The sequence below is a fragment of the Xiphias gladius genome, chromosome 11 (genome assembly GCF_016859285.1).
Source record: "Xiphias gladius isolate SHS-SW01 ecotype Sanya breed wild chromosome 11, ASM1685928v1, whole genome shotgun sequence".
Taxonomy (NCBI): Eukaryota; Metazoa; Chordata; class Actinopteri; order Istiophoriformes; family Xiphiidae; genus Xiphias; species Xiphias gladius.
The window spans coordinates 4,288,144-4,311,067 of NC_053410.1; the positions used below are offsets into that span (position 1 = coordinate 4,288,144).

The following is a 22,924-nucleotide window of genomic DNA, read 5'->3' on the forward strand; positions in this document are numbered from 1 at the left end:
CCAGTGGCGGCTGCCGAGGTCTCTGTACATCTCTCTGTTGATCCAGTTTGAGTTTATTTAGATGGCGCTCTTTTCTTTTTCTGTAACGCCACAGTGGTTATCACTGCCCAGGATAACGGGCCAGCCCCCCCCCCCCCTTCTTAATCCAAACCTGCTTGTCCCAAAAAAGTAAAACACATAATTCACTGTGTATATATACTATGATACATCAGATGGAAAGTTTTTACAGAAAGGGGTATCTAAAAGTGTATTATAATAATCCACTGAAGCTTGTTCACATCAAGATGTCCTACATCATTGGATTTGTAGCTATGATCCTCTGATGAAGTCCCATCCAGGTCGTTGTTGCTAACGTATGAGTTCTCACTCTTACCCGACACTGTGTGGTGTTTGTATGTGTTCATTTCTGGTTTCCGGTTGCTAGTTTTAGTGCAAAGGAATTTTGTTTTTTTGCACCTATTTATTGTTTTTCACTTGTCTTTAATGCCTATTCTGTGTCACGCTGTCGTCCACTAGAGACAACATTGCGTTCCCTTGGAAATGACAATACACCTGAAGCTGAACCTGCTCCTGAGCCTACCCCCAATTCCCAAACCGGTGCTCAGTGACATTAACAACCAATGGCAGTCAGCTTATTTTTGTCAGATCAAGAAGCAGCACCACTCAGTGCTGTTGAGGACTTTGTGATTCAGCTGCGGCGGAGCTGCAGTTGCATTCATCACCTCTTGAGGGCAGAATGACTCCACATTAAAGGAAAACTTTTAAGAAAAAAAAAATCAACATTTTAGTCCCTGTCTCCTTCACTTTCATTCCATCTGATTTCTTTTTTTTTATTCCTTACCTTCGACCTGCATCTATTGTACTTTTTCTCTCTTTCTTGCTGTTGACCTCACCATTGCTCTCTCTTTCTCTTCCTCTCTGTGGTGTGCCAGCTAACAGTGTCACAGGCTCCACTGCTTTACCAATTCCATCAAAAAGCTATTTAACAAACTGCAGACCTGGGCAGCCGTGCCTGCAATGCCTCCCCTACGCCTTTATTTTTCCATCCCTCTCTACCCCTCAAATCTCCCTTTCTCTTACTGTCTTTCAATCTGTCCGCCTTTCTCTTTCTACCTCTCCCACATCCCTTCTCCTTTCCCCAGCATTCCCACCCCTTTCCCTGTTTCTGGATTTCTCTGTTTGTCCTCCGTGCTCTTTTCTTCCTCTGCCACCATTTTTCACCCCCTTCTCCTGTTCATCCCTCTGTCACTCTCTGTCTGTCAGTTCAGTCTATTTTAATCTGTTGCCTTGATAAGAAAGAGACCCGTGTTTTCCAGCCAATATTCCTATACGTTATGATGTGGGTGATGAACCTAGCTGCAGATGAATAATCAATTACAAACAAACTTTATCAATAACAATATACTGAAACACTACAACCATCCTATTCTTTGAATGATAATACAGTTACTGACATCAATACACAGGCTCAATTCACTATATTGCACATAGATACAGGAATATAAGCTCATTAGAAGGCAAGTATGGAAAGAAATGTGTTTTCCCCCCTGTTGAATCACATATACAGTCTATAAACATAAGCTACATTCAGTTTAATATCACTGTATGATACAAAACTGAACTCACCTGCAATGTTGCACACTGTGGTTACACCACACTAACTCTAAAAATCACAATCACAGCCACTATTACAGTATCTAGTACTTATCACTCCCTTCAATGCTTTATGAGAAGCATCCACAAGTGTTACCGAAACCTGTATCTGATTTTACATCAGGTTTTACAGCTTTCCACTCTAGCTCCTCGAAGGGGATCGTTTCTGGATCAACAGCATACTTGCATTAAAAAAAGAAAAACAAAGTTGGATAAGAAAGATATGTCTTGTCAGAAATGATAAAAGTGTCCTACAGTGCTACAGAATGTCCAACCGCGATAGACAGAGGAACCTGTCGTACTGCAGAAGAGCACAAAGGCAAACTGTGAGTAAGCAAAGCAGCGAGCGAGTGAATGAACAAGTCACTTCCTGGATTCTCAGTGTGCTTTGCATTATAAAACAAGTGAACGAAAAAGGACATTTTCCACCAGAAAAGAAAGATTTCCTTTCCTACTGTATGCGAAAATACAGATAATATAGTCGGGGACCAACAGACAAAACACGTCAACATTCAAGGATAAACCTCTTGAGATTCCAGGATTCCATCCGGCCGACTAAATAACAAAGGAAACTTTTAATGGAATAGTTTGACGTTTTTATCCTTGAATTTTGTTTCTAATGGATCTGTGACCGAGTTGCACTTTGTACAGTAAGTTTCTCTGAGTCTGTCACAGTTGACACACATACAGTAATACAATAACTGTAGTTGTGCTGCGGCAAGATTTTCCATAATTTCTGATCGATGTAAACCTTTTTTTTAAAACTGCAAAGTAACTGAAGATTTCCCACATGTCCATTCCTTCTCTCACTGCGGTCGGCCGCTCAGAGGATGGAGCCGTTTCCCACTGCGTCCCCAGTCCGTCTTCCACCACTCGATTGAGTATTTTTAAATCTTAAACAATATTTGTTGATGTTTCTTTTTGTTGACACAGTGGTGTGCTTGCACTCGGCCTTTCCTCTCACTGCCGACTGCGTGGTGCCGACATTTCCGTCTGCTTCGGGGCTTTGCGCTCAGCTGTTTTTTCTGATCCATTTTTTCTCACCCACGAACAATCGAAGGTAGTGCAGTCAGCCCTGTGCAGAGTTCCCCCGGTCGGTCTGGTCAGCAGTAGTTGCCTTGTCAGTTACGTTTATGTATTAATATGAGACAGAAAAAGAAACAAAATGAAAAAGGAGTGTGATGTACAGTCTAATAATTTCTTTGCCTCTACTTTTTTTATTTGAGTCAGAGTTTTAAAAGATTTCTAGGACCTTTCTAAGACTCAGTAGTAGGCTCTGCAGTCCTCTTGCACACAAATAGTCCACTTTGTTTTCTGTTTCCAACTGTTGTCCTATTTCCTTATTGCTTTGGGTGCAGTTTACATCCACATTAATCTTAAGGGGAATTCAGTGGTGGTGGTGGTGGGGGGGGGGTCACCCTCTGGGCAGCGGCCATTACTCAGTGGTGCTCTGTGGTGTGAGCATTTTGCTCCTGATAGCGCCAGGTGACGCCACAACCTGCGAGCTCTTTCCTCGACTGCAGCAGAGGAGAATCTGTCAGCAACGGCTGCGGATGCCAAAACCAAGATGCAGCTATTATCACACGATTTCTCGCTGCATTTAACTTCAGGGCTCCAGACTTCAGTGCGGGATGGGAAGATTACCGACGGTGGAGGATACAATTAAACATCTTTAGCAATATTGTTTCCAAGAGCTTGAATGTTTAGGTCTTAGGTGTTTATTTGATTTTTAAACATTGTACAGTTTGAATATCCCATATATTTAGAGTTAGAACATGATCCTACCTTTTAGGTTGATTTCTATTTTTATTATATCTTATTATATATGGCTTTTTATTACACACAATCTATATATCTATCTATTTACACAACACTTCAGGTAGTTTAGGTGTTTTAAACAGATGATGGCTTGTCTCGGTCTGACTCTAGAGGTCTTGGATGTTTGGATGTTTCACCCTTGCTGTGTACTCAGATTGTTTTGGGAATGTGTTTATTTGTGTGGGTGTGCGTGCGTGCGTGTATGTGTGCGTGTGTGTGTGTGTGTGTGTGTATTTGTGATGGGAGGCCTGAGATTGTGCTGAGACAAGGGGGAAATGTCAACGGCAGAGACAGTCTGGACACCCCGGCTGACAGCAGGGTGCAGTCTGTTTTTAGTGATCGTCAAAGTATCCCTCCCTTCCCCTCCTCTCCTCTCCCCTCCTCTCCTCTCCTCCCCTCACCTCTATCATCCATCCCAAAATCCCATTCTCACTCGATCATCTGTATCTCTACCTCCTTCCTTCCCTTTTCTCTCCCCTCCCTCCCTCCTTCCTTTTTTGTTTCTCTCCCTCTATCTCTCCCCTCCTCAACCTACAGTGCTGGCTTAAACTAAGCAGCACTGGCAGTAATAGACAATGAATTACAATTAATCCTGCCTCGCTCGATCTGCCAATAGTCATCCTGCTGAGAAAAGAGGTGGAAGGGGAGGAGGCAAATAGAGGGAGAAGAGAGGAGATGAAATTAGAGACAAGGGAAGGCACACAGAAATAAGGGAAAGAGATTGGAGTGAGAGGAGAATAGAGTTGATGCAGTAACTTCTGTGACAGTATTATTATTCAATATTTAATATGCAGGAATTATGTAGTGCAATAATGCTTATTTGAAATTGAAAGAGAGGGGAGAGAAAAAAGGGAGGAGGGAGAGGAGAGGAGGGAAGCGGGATGTGGAAGCTACACCAGTTTAATAGGAATTCAGTTTTTAATGCTTATTTATTTTGTGTGATGGAGCAAAACGCAAAAAACAGAGCGTTGTTAGCGGAGATAACAGAGATGGAGAATGACGGCGAGCTTTAGAGAGCAAAAGAAAGGCGGGGATGGGGATGGAACGGCTCCCCCCCTCCAGCAAGCTGGACCCCACCTGGCGAGGTCACGTGGGTAATTCCTTGAGCCTCAACCAACCAGCTGTGTGCTGGTTTGTGCACAGCTGGCCAGGTAATTGAAGAGCAGAGGTAATTAAAAAAAAACAAACAAACAAAAAAAAACAAAACACTGCCAGTGAGGACACACAAAAAAAAGAAGAAGAAGAAGAGTAGGAGTTTAATCTGTTTGTGTCGTGTGTGAGGCCTGAGCGCTCCTCCTCGATGGTCGCTCTTTTCCAGTAAGCCAGTGGTTTCCTGTGGATAAAGGCTATGGCTGGAGCAGGGAAGCATAGCGCTCTGCTTGCGGATGTCGAATATGCAGCTTTAAACAGGTGGCACATTACTAGCTGGCATTTGGAGAGCACTGCTGCGGGGCAGCTTTCGCAGGCTTCCGCATTTCCACGCTGCAGGCAAAGTTTCCTGGAATGGCGAGGGGCTTTTCCTGGAAGCCAGGTTTTCGCCATTCTCCATTGCCGTCTTTTGTTCTGGTCTTTGTCGTGCCTGGAGGAGAGCAAACCCAGCTCTGTCCTCACATTTAGCATCTCTGGTGTCTAAAATCTTGGGGTATTTGTCAATATTGTAGTGCTACACGGAGCAGAAAGAGGATCTGCTCTGTTATGTTATTATTAGTATGTTGCCTTTTCCTCCTCAGCCAAAGCAGCAATTTCTTTACAGAAAGCAGGTTCGGTAGATGTTTGCTGTTATGTGCTTTTCAAGGCAGTTATGTTCTCTATATTATTCGCTCTCAACCATGTGTCATTCAGACCCAAGAGTACCCCGGTTTTCAGACAGCTGCAGCGGCTGATTTCTTGGATTTTTTGCACCTCGGACCAGAGGAGGAAGTAAAGCGTGAAATCACCTTCTGTGGTTAGGCTGAAATGAAAATCACCGTACGTCTGCCTGTGATCTGGTACGCTGTGACGTAACATGTAGTTTTGGTAGATATGACAGATAGACATTGTTCCTGAACGTGATAATCAAGTAGTTTCTCCTGTGCCTGTAACGGTTCCGTTTTTCAGTGGTGAGAACCCCCCTGAGGTGTTGCAAGACACATTTCAGGGACGTTAGACTGCTGATCAGAGGATTATTATCATGTTACTGTTGTGAAATGGGTTCTTTTGCACTATATTGTACTGTAATGCAGTGGTACAAGATATTTTACAGAAGCTCTCTGGCTGGCCAGCTATTCTGTTGTATTTTATTTTATTGACTGGTTCATTTGGCTGCTGGACTGCAGAGGAACTCCACAACAAGCCGACAAACACAGGCCAAAAGAGTGCAGGACACGTTGTATCATGACAGGCAAAAATAAAAAAATAAAATTAACATGGAGACGATAGAAGTATTTGAATGCAAAACAATCATTAACAGGCACTAACAATTGTGTAACTTAAGTGAACTGCAGCGGGGATTCTCTTCAAAGTCTGAAGGACTCAGGAATCCCCAGTGATATCCACAGGCTAACAAGCTAACAGGCTAACAGGCCCTTAGTCTGCTGTCCGACTTTGGTACATAAAGGAATCTGGCGATCTCCGAAGCTTCCACGAGGTGTCTTCGTCATTCTTTGTCGGGTACAGGCTGTATTTTGACATGTACGGGAAGAGTGGAGGGTAGTGAGTTTGTGCAGCAGCAGTCGAGTCGACTCGAGTCGAGCACTACACAGGCTTGTGTAATTTTTCTAGCACCGAATAGGTTTCAGCATGGAATGCACACAGCTACGGTCAGTCCCGAGGGGAAAATGTGTAAGTCAGCCACTACCTGCACTGCTTAAAGCTAAACCTTGCCACAGTGAATAGTGAGTTTTTAACACTGTTTTTGCTTTCATTTACATGGCCGGCAGTTAGGGTGGTAACATATAAAAGGCGAGTAGGTGAGAGAAGGTGAAAGCTTTGTTCGGAGTGCGGGCAGCTGGCTGTTTCCTGGAGGCAGTACATACCGGTGTAAAAAGAAGCTAAACAGCTCTGTAATGTAGAGGTCTTTATGGGTCAAAAAACCACTGACCTGATCCAAAACAGGCCCATGTAAAATATCCACCTGAACCTGATGTGCCTAAATTCCTAAAATAAAATAAGATGAAATAAAATGACATAAAAAAGAAACCAATATGAAAGGGACCTGAGGACAGCCAGGTCTGGGCCAAAACAGACGTGAGAATAGACCCGATCCAAAACATGGCTGACCTCCTGCCACCAATTAACGAAAAAGCCCCGGTCAAAAAGAGCAACGGTGTAATTTTCTCCCTTCACTTTACAGTCATGTCAGGTATCAGACGCACCCAGACACGGATTGGAGACGCGAGCAATACAACGGGACCCTACCCGCACAAAAAAACATGTGACCCCTTTCACAGTGCTGTAATATTTAAAATATGTAGATTGATTAATCACTATTTCATATGATTATAATGAAATGAGATGTAATATTTAATTCCAAAGTGAAAAAAGAGAGTTTGTGATAATAATGATAATAATGGTTTCAAATGGTCTCTTCACTAAAGACTCGTCATGTCTGACAGACACTCATTCATGTTTTGTAACTATTGTTCTGTTAATGGACACAGCAGTCAACTTGACTGCAGCCTCCGCTCCAAAAAAGCAGTGTGTTTGAGTGTTTGCATTCCTTCCTGCGCAAGGCCACTCAGGGTTTTCTCTCCTCTGCAGATTTAGACATTTGTTTTCTGTCTGTTTACATAAAGCAGAAAGCACATTAAACTGGAGGAGGAGGAAAAGCTCACACTGTGCGAGCGAGGTTAGAAACTGCATGCCTTATGTGATTGGACAGTGTGTAAACAAAACAAGGCAGCAGGCACCAGAAATTGGAATAAACCATAGCTTAGAGTGGCGACACGTTCGGTCTCTGATTTCCTGTCAGCGTTCTGCTCTCAAAGCGCAAGCGGCTGCTTCTCTTTCTTTTCTGTTGTCTGATCTGTTTTATAGCGTTCAGCTACATTTGTTTTGCTGTCTCCTGACACGCGTTAATCACAACAAGTCCTCCAGCCCGGAGGAGAGGGCTGACGTGTAGCTGCTCTGTTCTGCTGTGTCATTATCAGTGTGCTGCTTTGTCAGCCCAGCCGGCCGTTGCTACGTTAATCGTAGGAAGTCCTCTGACCCAGACGACCGCACAGGTCACTCGTCCCCGCCCCTGGATCCGACCCACACGGGGTGTACCGGAGGCAGGCGCGCCCGACCTTTGCCGTCGTGGTAACGGTATTAACACACGTGGTTTAGGTTGTGGAATGTTAATGGATAAAGAGGAAAATCAACAACATTGCGTTGACTTCCTCTTTTGCTCACGTCACAATTACTACGGTCGCTACGGCAACACGGCTGCAACACCTAGCACATCATTTCACTGTAGTTCGTCGTCAGTTACACGCATCTCTCCTGCATCGCATCCATTAATCCGGCTTCTGCACGGAGAATGCGTTGAGCGCAGAGAATTTCACGGCATAACCCACTGAATCCCAAGCTATACATTCTGCTATACAATGAACACTAGTTCACCTGTTTACATCTTGAGTGTGATTGCAAATGAGGCCTTCGAAACCCAGTTTCTTCCTCCAGCACACCTGGATCCTCTTTCAAAAAGTGAAAACAAGGTGGTGGCACTGTTCCTGATTTCTCTGATGAAACCTGCTGCAAGCTTACCTCGTGCTGAGCATCTACAATACCTCGTTTATAAACCAGGCCATTATTTAAACTTGGCACCTTTTCCTTGACACACAATTAAAGGCGAAATCTGTATTTTCTTTTATTTAATATATCATTACTACATCCATGTGCGTTGCGGAGTGGGGTGACGAACAAGAAAGAAGTCGCTCTCCATGTTCTGATACTGAGAACTGTTGGATTGCAGTTGGTGTCTGACAGATTCACTGATCTCCAGAACTGTAGACCTGAAACTTGGATGAGCAACGAAAAAATAAACCAGCCACAGGCAGGCCTTTAACCTAGAGTGTGCTTGAATTAAGAAAATCAATAAACAGAATAAGAAATCGTCGTATCGTTTGTCAGCCTTCATGTTCAAGCAGGTTCTAAGAAATGCTGCCTGCCTCGATGCAGCTGCATGACTCAATACAACGTTTGTTATATTTAATTAAACTTGAGACTTCAATTGAATTTGCCCCAAACTTATTGAAACAACAGTCTTCACGTAACTACTACTACGTACATGGTAGAATTTATTGTCATTCTCTCCATATTTAATATTCAGTATACAGGGAGCACAATTGCATTTCCTGCAGTGCCACGGTTTACACAATAAGAACAAATATAATTAAAAAAAAAAAAGACATGAAACAAGTACAATTACAGTACAGTGCAGTCATTTCAGAAAAGTTCAATGAGTTAAAGGTGTCGTCACAGTGCTGTGCCTATTTCCCATTATGAAAAGTAAACAGTTCTAATAAGAACAAATCTACATAAGGGGTAGGGTTTGAATAGGTAGTAGTACAACATATGTAGGTTTGGTGAAGGCATTTCCGTGCGTACATACCAACAAACAGCTTCACCGTGTTGTGACGCTCTACAAGGCAATTTACTGACATGCCGGCAGGTACACTCTTATGAATAAAGCAACCGCTATAGAGTGATGGACGTAGCCCAGTTGATTTTATTGCTGGTTGATTGAATTACATGGATGTAAGAAAAAGAGAAAAGCAGCAAATCCTGGAATTTTTAGAAGCTGGAAGAAGAGAGTGTTTTTTTTTGTGGACATTTCTACTGAATAAATAACAGAAAAGATGAATTGATAATCAATACTGTTGGCTAATATTTTTTTGTCAGTCAAAAGGAGTAAAGTCAGGTGTTAACATGTGAACTAAGAGAATCACCACGTCTACTAGTCATCGACCAGCAGTCAGCTGATGGCCATTCCTCAACCACCGGTACAACCACATGCACAGCCACCTGTTGCCATGTGACCCTGAGCCAGTTCCATTTGCTGAAGACAAATAAGAAATAAATGTAGACTGAATATGGATCAGATAGAGTAATGAACATTGATCGATTATTTGATAATGTAAGGATAAAATGAGGCAAAAGCAACAAGCAAACATGTCATCTCTCATGAATGATTCATAAAAAGAGAAGACGTGTCCCCGACTTTTATACAATTTTTCTTTTTAATATATCCTGAATAATGAAATGTCAGCATTCAGGAAAAGTCATTCAGAGAAAGTCGTTGTAGATTCTTTAATGCACTTCACCTTGAAGACAATCTTCAGTCTGTGTCTGTCCCCCCCACCCCCCCCTTGGCCACTTGAGTTTTTTCCTCCTTACTGGTGGATTTATACTTGCAGATGTTATCTGTTTGCACTTAAATAAAAGTCAGATGGATAGAGTCTAAGCAGGCCTGGTCGAAATCTAAAAGGCTTTGAAGGGCTGGCTCCTCTGATGAACAAAGCAGACATAGTAAGCAATAAAAAGTGACATCAAATGAAGCCTTCATTCCTGGTTTACAGCCAACATTGTGCTCCCACAGTCCAAGGTCCGGTCTGTTTTTTTCGATTCTCTGCTAAAAGGATCCTTTTACTATGGGTCAGTAAACAAAATGGGTTGTGGGCCAATATAATGGTCCTTACATGACAGGAGTGGGACTATTTTTTCCACAAATTGCTCTGGGTTCCGGAGAAAAAAAAAGGTTACACTTCCGTTTCGCTGCCGAATTTTAAAGTCTCTCCCTCGCCAACAATATGGAACATACACGACCTTGTGCACCCACATCATCACGGGCTTTTATCTAAATCCCGGGTCTTAATTCAACCCGTGGTCAATGTGAAGTCACTCCGAGGAAGTCAGTGTGACATGATCGAAAGCTCTAGAACAGACACTGAATAGACCTTGTGAGGCTGTTTTGTCAGCCACATCGAGTTATCTTCCACTGTTCTAACAAGTAGCAGAATACGTAGAACAGGTAGGAAATTAAAAGCCAAGTAGTAATAGAGTTAAATGTTTCTTTAAAAATGAGAAAGAAATGATTTATTTGTGTGTGCGTCTATTATAGCGTATTAATCGTGTTGTAAGGAAAAAAAAGTCTGTTCACACAGTCACGTTAAGCTCCAATCTGGCGACAAAAAGCTGGTCCACACAAGGTAAACCCTGACATTTTAGTAGTCTTTCTATGGTCAGTGTTAGGGTTAGGCATGGTTATGGTTAAGGTTAAGGTTAAAGGATAAATGTAAAAGGAACGAATGTAAGGTAAGGCAATGTCACTCTCCGGAGACAAAAAGACATTTTCCTGGGCGTCTCTCTGTCTGTAGACGCAGTGAGTCAAAGTCTAATTCTGTGCCACAGCAGGGGGAGGAAAGACCAGTAAGGTGGGACCAACTCCGTTTAAGTTGACTTAGAGAAACTGGTCATCAGTCTCGACCCAGACGGGTAGCGGCGTAAGGCTGGTTCAGGAGGCAGAGGGCTCGTGCTGCAGGAGACGCGTCTGCCTCCTGCCGTTTTCATCTGACGTGGGCTGAATGGAAAGTAGGCCCCTTTATGTTGTAAAGTCAAACGCTGATATATTGTTCAGCATTTCATGCCTTGCTGTAATCAATGCCTGAATTTGCAGGGAGCCCCTGAAGGAGGACCGAATCTAATGTGGTGATGTTTTCTGGCTTTCTATTCCGGGACGGAAAAGGAGAGGAAAGACCTCAACCTGGACTCACCTGAATAAACACTGCGGTAATTTTCGATGTGACCGTAAAATAGGTAGTTGTCAGTTTTTCTAGTAACACTTTCTCATATCCAACTTGACTGTTTCGATGGTATAATTAATGATTTTGACGAATCGTCTGAAGAAAGTAGATAGAAGAGAGATGCTGGAAAATCTTCTACATTTATCTTAATTATGAAATAAGTTTTATTGTTTTTTATAATCTGCATTAAAATAAAAATAGTGATACACAATCACAGGTACATACATGTCCTGTATGCCAGCATGTTTTTCACAACGGAAGTTCCACAGTTCATGTCCAAATGTCCTCAATTAGCGCTAAGGAATCCTGGGTCAACATCAAAAACTCAAATCGTTTGTTTCCTCGAAAAGTGGCCCAAGCTTCCCCCGGAACTTACTTTTAATTGGTTATCATGTTTTTGAAATATTCCGGCTAAATAACAAACAAACAAATGGGACCAAAAACGTCAACGTCCTTGGTGGCTGTAACAACCGTGAGCAGGGGAGGCGACAACATACATAAGGGAGGCTGGGAAACAAACCATAAAACAGTGTTTTGTAATAAACTGTGCTGGTTAAATTGATGTCAGATGTAGTTTCTGGTTCAATTTCAAAATCCGGCTCCTGAAAACAAAATGTAATGATTTGCTTCTTTAGCTCACTGGTTTTGGCCCTTGTCACATCCTACCTAGCAGACTGTGTATCTACTGTAAACAATCCAGTAGAACAAATGAAATACAACACAGACCCAAACAAACAGAATCAAACAATTTGCACGAAAAGTCAGATCATGTCTTATCTTGGAAAAGGATTTGTTGAGCAGAAAAACAGTAAATAGTAGTAAGAGACGGAATAAAGCCTCATCAAATTAACAGCTGATCTCTGGTTTCTTTCCAACTTTCAGCTCCACGAACTCAAAGTCCTGCCAGCGTTTTGTTTCATTGAAACTTAAATATTGAACTACGTAGTACTAATGGGTATTAACTGTATTCATTCATCGGCAGTGGAAAACCACAGCAGGTTAACTGCCACTCCTGCTGAAGCCAAGTGAAAACACATTACATCCAAATCGAAAGGTCAGATATCCGAAGAGCTAATTGGTGCAGGCTCGGACAGAATCAACTAGGACCAAAATAGAGAGATACGTGGAATCAAAAGCAAAATTCCCCCAAACCTGCAGTAAAAGGGGGTACCATTAAACGGCAGTGAGCGGTGAAACTGGTGTCCAGTTTGGAAACCAGTCCAGTTTCTGATGTGCAGCCAGTTCCCTGCCTGTCTGCTGTTTGGTCACAGCTCTGCACGTATACCGTTTTCAACAAACATCACCACCGTACTTGTGGAGATGTTGCTACAGGACTGTCAAACAAAACAGCTCAAAGGACATTAACAGACCAGGACTGTCTCTCCCTCTTATTTGTAACTTAAACTGCCATTAACATGTGGGATATAGAGTTGTGAAGTAGGAGGGGCTGCTGGTTTCAGAAGTGTTTTTCCCCGTTCTGTATTCCCCTTTCGTTTTTTTCTTTAAGCGACATCCTTAATGTTACTGAACACTCTCTCTCAGATGATGTAACGAGCCCATCGGTCTACGTCATGGCCACCAGTTTTGATTATTTCAACTTTCTGAGAAACCCTGTTTTGTTTGCCATTTTGGGACAGTGGATGGATTTAAATTCCACAATACCCATGAACCTGCAGGACAAACATGGGAGTGCTATCAAAATCATTTCGAGTGAAAAAGCGTAGCTCCCAAAAATGTCAAACTATTCCTTTGATACTGGAGTCAACCAGCCAGTTATGCTGAGTTGGGTGGGAGCAGTTTGGATTCAACACCATAGATGGAAAAACTGGAGTTGAATAAAGGTTGAGACTTAGTGCTACCTGTTCGCTGTCGCTCGGTGAGGCAAATAACGTTGTGGGTTTACAAAACCATTCTAACTCTACCACATTATGTGGAATTAACAAACTTGACTTTTGTGAGAAAGTGACAGCCCTACGTAAGACTATAGAAATAGTTTAACAGAAATCAAACAAAAATACCACGAGCCCCTTCACCTAAGGGCAACTCCAATCTTCTTCCTAACTTTGTGCAATAAACACAAAGCAGCAAATTACGGCGCAGCTGTGCTTGGAGCTAAACAATACAGCCGAGGCTAATGGGAATGACATTAGTTTTGTAGGTGTCCGGGGATAAACAAGAGTATCGGGCAAATTGAAATTTTTGACCGACTGGCATTGCCATCCCTAGAGCCATGCCGCTGGAATGGCTAAAAACAATGGCAAATTACTTCATGAAACCAGAAAAACATATAGAGACAGCCGGGCCATTGTACTGAATCTATGAACATATCCCTAAATATATATGTATCAATGGTTTCTTTCACCTCTGCAGTATTATCTCATTCTCGTGCATAAGGACCCCATTTCTTGCAAAAAACAGAAACTCTGACAAAGGCGACAATTTAAGATATTGACTCGACTTAGAAATAAAACTTTCCATCGAGCCACAACTAATGACCGATATGAAGCGAAATTTTCAGGCCTGTTTGTCTGTGGAAACGGGTAGTGGCTCAGGTTGCAGTCACATCAAGCGGAAAGAAAATCTATTTCACCTTAAAGGCTCGATTCATGACAGCAGTCGCACACCTGCTGCGAATCTCAGGAGTGAGGTTTGTTAATGTAGTGATTTATGGCACTGAGAGATGTTTAAGGTATACAATATAATGTAACTGTTCCATGGTGCCCCACAATACCTTCTAACAGTACACACACACACACACACACACACACACACACACACACACACACAAGGACATACACTTTCAATTTCTCTCCCTCTTTTTCTGTAACCCTTCTCCCCAACTCACGTTATTGTCTCCCTTCTACACTCGCACCCCTCCACTCCTCTCCGTTCATTCCACATCTCTCTCCCCCTCCCTCCCTCTGTCTCTCCCTGGTTCTTTGCCATCCGTCTGCCTCTGTGCCTGAGGTACCGGTTGCTATTTGGATGATTTAGTTCAAGAGGGAGAGAGGGATTTCATTAGCTGTTTACCTGAGGGCCTCTGGTACCTGTGGTGCTATAAGGCTGCTTTATTAAAAACAAAACAAAAAAAAACCAAAAAAACGCCCACATTCAGCTGCAGAGGAGCCAAGTGGCTCAGCGGGTTAAGGTTCACCCTGTGCATCTGGCCATGGGTTCGAGTCCTCGGAGTGGGCGTGCACCTTTGGGCCTGTGATACCTGCAGCTCTATGCGAATGCTTTTTTAATAATCCTACAGTTGACGGTGATGAACACTGGGGCTCAGCAGGTAAGGGTGCACTATGAGCTGTGGGTTCGAGTCCTCTGAGTGGGTGTGTACCCATGCGCTTCTGGTATCTATGGTGCTGTAACACTGGTTTATTAAAAATCTACACCATGCTGGAAGGAGGTTCACTTGCACACAGTGTTCAGGTTGTGAGTTGAGTACTTTTCAGAGAAAAAAGATAAAACATCTTGTGAGAAGAGAGCTACTGTAGGTCATTACCCGTTTACCTGAGGACCTATGCTGCAGTGGCACTTGAAGCCTTTTTTTATGAGTTCTGTTCCATGTTATTAAAGGAAAATTCCAGGTTATTACGACCTGGGTCTTGCTCTCGGTATTTTTGTCATTCTGTCTATTGGTTTTGATTGTCAAAAACAGGGAAAGGGGTGACATCACTGGAACAAAGTCCAACATGGAAAGAAACATGTGGCCACCCTTTCTCATAAAATGTATATTTCTCTAACAGTAATTTACAACAGAAGATATGTTTTGAAAGACAGATAATGTCACACAGATTATGTTTTTCAAGTCAACACAATAAGGAAACATTTTAAATCTACAAAATGTTCACTGAAAATATTTAATTTGTTTTCACTACAATATCCGCTTGTGCCGAATAAAGCACAGTTAACCTTTTTTACGGTTATGTTTGGCAACTCTAGGCACTTGGTTAAGATTGTTCTCTCGGTCAAGATTGAAAGAGTCAGCCATGGCATGAGACGCAGCGCAGTTTTTCTAGGAATGGCGTTCATATTTCATATTAAAAGACTTAGCATGTCATGATTTTGCATCCGATTGCCAATGCGATGCCAAAGTAGAGGTGTGTAGGATCTTTTTGGTACAATTAGTTGACAGCAGCTCAGAAAGCAAAACACTGTCTGCAGAGATACAGAGGACATTTGGTACTAAAAAGACTAACTGTGGAAGGTATCCATTAGATTTGACAATTTCAGAATAACGTTTTGACAGAAATAGGACTGGATTTTGTCCGACATTGAAAATGCTTTAGACAGAGATCTCTTTGCTGCCAGTATGGACATGAGGAAAACGTAATAGCAAAGCCATTAAATATTATATGAATGCAGTTTTTAGGAGACCATCAGACACATTGTAAATGGGCCAAATGTTTAAAATATCTAAACCACTTTATTTGGAGGTAAAATTGAAAGTGAGCGCACCTGAAATGACCAGGAAATCAGTCTGTAAATTGCAATGAATGTTTACAACTGTACTTTTTCTTAAAACAAATTTGGCTAACCTTAAGGTTTGTTGAAAAAAGGGGTGGTGGCTGCAATATGGTTGGGGAATTTGAGCTGCTGTTCATTGTCCACCAACGGCTGCCAGTCCTGTGCTTAGGTCAGGGTGCCTGCAGACGTTTGGCTGCTCCCCAGCTCTGACAAAGGCGAAAGCCTGCTTGGAGGGTCGGGACCGCTTCGCCCACTCAACTCCTACACTGATGGCTTCAGCAGTGGTCTTCAGGACCTGATCATGCCTTCATTGGTACCGTTCCTTTGTGCGGCAGCTTGGGATGTACTCCAGGGTTCCTAGCTTGGAGCACAGTGTGCCCGGGTCATTTTTCTCTCGACTGCATTCTCCCATCTTGTCCAAGCTCCCTGTTGCTCCATTCCCACTGCCTTGCAGGTTCTTGTCTCCTCCACTGCTGCTCTCATCCCCTCTTGAACTAGGTGGCACCTATCCTTCCCTCTGGTGGTTTTCATTTGGGGAGTTGGAACCTTGCCTCTGCTTCCTGAACAGCTTCCTCTGCCCTCCACTTCCTGCCAGTACTCACTTGGATCGCTGCTATAGTCACTTCGGATCACTTGAATCCCTTTACTCTACCACTTCTCTGGCTGTCGTCACCATGAATTCCTCCAACAAGGATTTGAAGGGCAGTTGCAGTTTGTTGTGTTTTCCAAAGAGTGTGATGCTGCTCAGGCTCTTTGAAAGCCCCAGCCATCTCCTGAGGTGGTTGCTGACCTCCTTTCTAAGGTCTCGACTGTTGAAATTGGACCTGCATAGACAAGGAGGGGCCACAGGATTCTGGGAAGAATGCCATGCTTATACACCCAGGCTTTGAACTTCCTCAGTAGGCCAGACTTGACTGGATGGATGTTGTATCCCTCAGAGAGCTGTCTAACACCTTCCCTAACCTCTTGTCTGGCTTTCTATGATGGTTGGAATGGCTGTGCCTGCGAGATAGAACCAATAACTTATCCTCCAGCTTCCTGTTCCTCAGCACCATAGATCTTGATTTTGCTGGTTTGAAACACATCCGGGCCCCCTCCACCAGCCTTTCGAGCCCCTGCAGAATCCACCGGCAGCCTGGAACTGATTTTGTAGTGGCTGTGAGGTCATCCATGAATGCCCTGATGGGTGGTTGCCATCGAGGGGAATTCGTTCTGGGCTCTAAGCAGAACTTAGTGGTCATGGCTAGGGAGAACAGTGTCCTGGAAATAGAACACCACTAAGAGGTTGCCCTTGTGACCTCTGACCTCCCTGATGACCTCACTGATGAGCTGTGTCACCACAATGGTGTGCTCCAAACAGCCTGGCACCCTTCTGGACTGATGTATCGATATAGCTGTTCTTTGCTGATTTGAAATGGAACTGAAGAAGATCTTCACCTCGATACACAGCAAGGAGGGGATGCATTACTGGTGTATCTGGATGGAGTTTTCCTCCTTCGAGATCCACACCCATTCAACCACTCTCCACTGTTCTGGGATCTTCCCTCTTCTCCAGACGACTCGCAGGATCTTCCATAGATGGAGCAGGAGTTTGGATGAGTTCTTGTACACTTTGTATGAGGTGCTGCTTGGTCCTGGAGAAGAGCTTGCTCTTGCTTTGCGGACGACATCTCTGACTTCCTTAAGATGCAGCTCTGATATGTTCAACTGCACATCTTGTCCAGGGGGGTCTACTAGGATGTTGCACTCTCCCAACTCCTGCTCTCTTTCAGGGTCTCTGCATGTCTTGTTCAGATTTTGGTCTATGTCTTCTAGAGCAGTTTGCCACTGCGCTTCTACGCCAGCAACTCCTTGGTGAACTTGTAGGGGTTTGCAAAAAGGCAGCACATTTTTGAGCCCTTTCACAACGCCACCTCCAATGTCACCCTTTGGTTGACATCTTCATCAAACTGCTTCCACGGTTCCGAGCACTATGGGGTGACTCTGGGCCTGGCACATCCTGTGTCTCAGCAGGTTGGACACCCGTGCGTTGTGCTACTCCCGCTCATGCCAGACACTTCATCCTTGCTTGGTGGATCTTCAAGCCAAGCTTGTTCTTGCAAACTAGAAAATATATGGTGGAGTATTACTCACGTAATGGCCATGTCAAAAGTCAAATGATGAATATGATGGTTTATAAGGCTGTTTTACCAGGAATCTACACCAGCAAAGCAAAAACGGAGCAAAATTAGGAATACATTTTTCTTGGCGGAATTAATCAAACATGGATTGGTGGTGGTGAGTTCTCCCTCTTGGCAGCGTTTCATAACGAACCAGCAATATTTGTTCGGCTGTCAACCTGTAGTAGGTGGCAGAATTAATCAAGCTTATCTTTATAACGTCAGTTTTAATCAACATTGCTTGGCATGTTCTGCGCCCTTTGACATCATTTGTATGCAGCAGTCAGCTCTCTGCTTGCAGAGACAGCTGTGGCATTAATAGGTCACACACAAAACCCCTCACACTTGTTTGCACCTGCAGCACATACAAATATGCAAATTCACACAAGATCACAAGTGCAAACATGTATATGCACATATTTTATACATCTGTACAGACCCACATAAGCTCTCACACCTGCACAGAAATTAATACAAGCTACAAAGAATCCAGCATATAAAATACATAAGTCCTTGTGCATATTGTCTTAACATACACACACGTACACATACCATACCAACAGACAAAGTGGCAAAAAAGAAAAAGACTGAGCACAAGGGTGGAGCAAAGCTGTGGAGAGCTGGAGGAGGATCACAGGGGAAGGAGGGAATCACTAGAAATAATAGATCCTGGCTAAGGAAAGACACACTCTGCGGTGCCCCTTTATTTATCAGATCAGTGTGTTACATGTTAATAGTGGTAAAACAAAGAAAAACTGTCGATGAAAAATGCAGCACACACGATTGCTGAATGTATGTACTGTATGTGTTTAGTTCGCAGTTCTTCCCCAGCTTTGGTTCAATACTTTAACAACTAGAACATTTATCAGCAAACAGACAACATTTAAATACCACAAAGATCTTTGTAAAGTTTAAAAAGCGATAGATGAACTTCTCCTTGTATACAAAGAGTCATTTGATAAGCAAGAAGCAATAGTTGCTACTGTGACTCAGTTAAGTAAATAGACATCCCAGTAAAATAAGAGATCTCATTCAAATGATCAAAAATGATAATACTGCCATTTGCAGCAAAACACACTGAACTGATTAAAAGAAGAAAATGAGCCATTATGTAGTGCCTGACACTTGATGAATATGATATTTTATATATTTAAAATTTTTGAGATGAGGAAAAAATGAAAAGAAAAAAAAAAGACCATGACCATGACCATCACTTTTGTAATAATTCATATTAAGGAAATTCCATAAAGTATCTGAGTCACAAGAAGAAAACAGAAAAACTGAAACTGTTGAAATAATCAAACCGTAGACATCCCAGTTTGATTGTGTGGGGCTGGTATAAGAAAAAGAAAGAAAGAAAACAACTTTTTATCTGCATCGTGTTTGCAGGAGTTCACTGTTTCTGTGAGTCTTCCTCTCGGCGTCATTTGGAAGAGATAACGCTGACTGACAGGCGGCTTGTTGGAAAGGTTGCTTTGGAGGCCCATCACTCTGGGAGAGGCCTCCGAGCTCTAGACCGCCTGACAACCACCAGCGCTACAATAGGGCAAGCGTCCTGGGAGGCCTTCCCTCCTCTCTCATGCTCCCAAACACAACCTAAGAGCTGAGAGGAAAAAAACAACAACTTTTCAACACAGGCAGACACACGAACATACCTGGTAGCTGAGGGAGAAACAGAGATCACAGGAGGTGAGTGGTGTCACAGCTGGAGCTGGAATATCCTTCTTCCGCTCCCGCGTTCTGTTTCTCTCCGTCCCTCTTGGTGTCATTGCTTACAGTTTCCCTCCCACCTTTCCCTCCACCCTGACCTTTTCCTGTGACCTTTTCTCCTGACCTCCTGTAATCCTCCCACCTGCCACTCTTTCTCTCGCTCTGCCTCCCTGCCTTCAGCCTCCTCCTCTGTCTCTCCCTCTTGCGGCTACACCCCCTGTAGCCCCTTTCTGTCATGTTCTCCCTCCCTCACCCTCATCCACTCTTGTCACCCCAAGTATTCCTGTCACCTTTCCATCTCCTCCCCTCCCTTACTGCTGTCACCCCCACGGCCTTTTCTATCAGCCTCTCCCCCTCCTTCCTATAACCCCTCTCTGATAGCCATGAAAAGCCCTGTCTGTCACTTCACCTTCCCTCCCCTCTCTCATTTTGTTTGCCCCCCTCCTCATCACCCCCCACCTTCTCCTGTCAATCCACCTCGTTACATGACCCACTTAAACTAAATCCTGCAAACCTTCCTCCTCTCACCATCTTCAATTGTCCCTCTTTCTTTTCCCTCTTTTTCAGTTTGCTGGTCAGCCAGAACGCACACACACACACACACACACACACACACACACACACACACACACACACACACACACACACACACACGCAGATACCCATACCTGTCAGTCTGCTTGACCTACTTCAAACCACTATTCCTTAACCTTTTACTATTATAAGCCACTGGTTAAGTTGGAACAGTTGACTCTACCCTCTGGTCCGTTTAGTTACTTCTTGGTTTGCGAATAAGACACTTCCTGGGGCAAGTTGGGGGCTTAATTATTTGTTTGTGGGGCTGTGATGTTTGTAGTAAAGACAGGAATACCAAATTCTAGGCTTGGATGCGTAGCATTCGAAAGTAATTTTTCAATCATTACATGCCTCCTGCAAACACTTTTGATGATTCAAAAGTACTTCTCGCTAAGAATGACCTAAATGATATTCAGCACACTGATAGATACCGGTAGATAGAACCAAAGAGCGGTCAGATGACGGGAAGATGTGGAAACAGACAAACGCACCGACAGATATGCCTACAAAGAGTTGCATCTTTAGTGATACATTTTTCCAGCCAGGAGTCCTGCTCATACCAGCTCTGAATAAAGCTCCTTTGGCGGTTATGAAATTTTTGCAGGGTTACCTTTTCAAGGCTGGGCACCAGAGACCTTCCCCTGGCTGCTGGCTGCCCAACAACCCAACAAGGACTGATCACTTACGCATTTTCACCATTTTACGGCTTCCTCTTGACGAAGATCATTTGAAGAGGGGAAATGGTGCATTTTAACAAGCTGTTAGCATGCCAAAGCAAACTGACCCAAACAGTTCAGTAAACACATCTTGAGTGACATGAGCGTCGTTAACTGCATGGATGGTTGTTATAGCAACTGGGGGGCGCCAACTAAGAGAAACGTCTGCTGCATACAAGACATCGGACAGGATTTTGTACGTCAAACGTCTGGAGATTCTTGGTGGGGCTGAGGTGGGGCTGTAACCCTATCAAGCCTCAACCTAGCACCACCAATGTTTGTCAGTACATGACGTTACACACTTTACCATAGCAATCCCGTAGGGAAACACCAATGCATCCATTTTTTTCCAAATGTTCCACCATGTCATATACTAGGGGTTCTGTACGAGCAGTTCTGTGGCCGAGAAAAAAAGCTGTAAAAGCAAAAACCAAAAACAGGCCGGAATCATAAATCAGCAGAATGACAAAAAGATTCTATGGCCATGGTGACAAAATAGATGATCTGGCGTTAACACTCGTGACTGTGGCCGGGTGTAGCTTAGATGAGGGACAGGAGTGGCTTCGTGTTAGAATCAGGAGCATGTGTGCAGGTGTCGCGTGGAGATCAGGGGACAGGGAAAGGCGGGAAATTCGGACAGCATCTGGTGGACAGGATGGGCAGGGATAGAGACACAGAGAACGTGTCCTCATGACAGAAACTGAAGGTATTACTTTTTAAAACGACAAGTCCACAATCACAATGGCAACCCTATTTGCTCAACTACAAGAGTTCGCTTGTCAGGAAAATGTGAAGATACAGTAAGTCAGTGTAACTGAGTGAACAACCAAAGCTGTCATTTGTCTAGTGATGACAATCTCTTAAAATATAAGAAATGTAAACACCAAATGTACAAAAGAAAATAGTACCTTGCTCATCCTACTCTGCAAAACTTACACAAATGCACAGAAGCATCTCACACAATTTCACAAAAACCAGAACTAACGTGTTATTCATTGTGTCTCCACTTTGGTTTCAAAGTCCACATATCGCCGTTCACATGAACAAGCACCTGGCAGAAGCACCTAGCCACTAGCCAGCGGCTGAGAGCCAGTGTTGTCTTTTTCGCTGCCTTGCCCGTCATTCGGTTCGAATTTCTCCCTTTCTCTCGAGCCATTTCAACCCTTTTCCACTCATTTAGGCCTTCATTCATGTCATACAGCCCTTTTTGTGCTGGTGTGGGGAGAGGGAAAAAGAAACGTATTTGAGCGCTGATTCTCTCCGTTCGCCTGGCCCTTTGTGCGATTGTGACGGCAGAGAAATCAAAAAGATGGAACGGAGCTGGAGAGGTCATTAATTGCTTTCTTTCACTCAAGAGGAATGAAAAGGAGGGATGATTATGAGGACTACCGGATTTTATACTTCAATCATTTTGGTTTAGTGACACCATTACAAATATTTTCAAAAAACACCCTCTTCCATTTTGCCAATACTAGGTGCTGGTATTATATTATCGGCATCATCAGAAGATGGGAAAAAATGAACGAAGAACTGAATAAAAATTCAACGTTTCAACTTCAACAGAATTTTGACGCAAACTTTTCAAGCTTTTCCCGACAGGTGAATTTTATTCCTTATGCCCGGAGATGAAACAATTCACAAAAGCTAAAAAAAAAAAAAAATCAGCATGAGAAAGAGAATGTTTGGTGTATTTAGCTGCCTCTTAATTGGTCACCATTCATGTCATCGTATCATATCATAAGACCCATGTGTATGCAACACCACGTGCTTCCTATCAGTCGTCCCTTTGTCACCTGACAACTCACAACACACACAGTGCTTGTGTATACATCACCTCAGCCTCTGTATGTGAGATAATGTTTAATGTTATAAAAATCAAAGGCAAAAACAGTGATTCATCACGCCCGGAATCGCAAACATAACTTATGTGACCTTGCAATTTTATGGTCCAGATGCTTTTTTCTTGAATGGCATCAAATGAAATAAAAAATGAAAACATTCAGATAGTAGGACTCTATAACGCACACTGGCAAGACAAAAAAAAGTTATTTCACCTGCTTTA

General features: G+C 43.3%; 1 pseudogene; it reads right to left on the reverse strand.

Moving 5' to 3' along the window:
- Positions 1-15,834: 15,834 nt before the first annotated feature.
- Positions 15,835-19,807, reverse strand: LOC120796658 (annotated as a pseudogene).
- Positions 19,808-22,924: the final 3,117 nt, after the last annotated feature.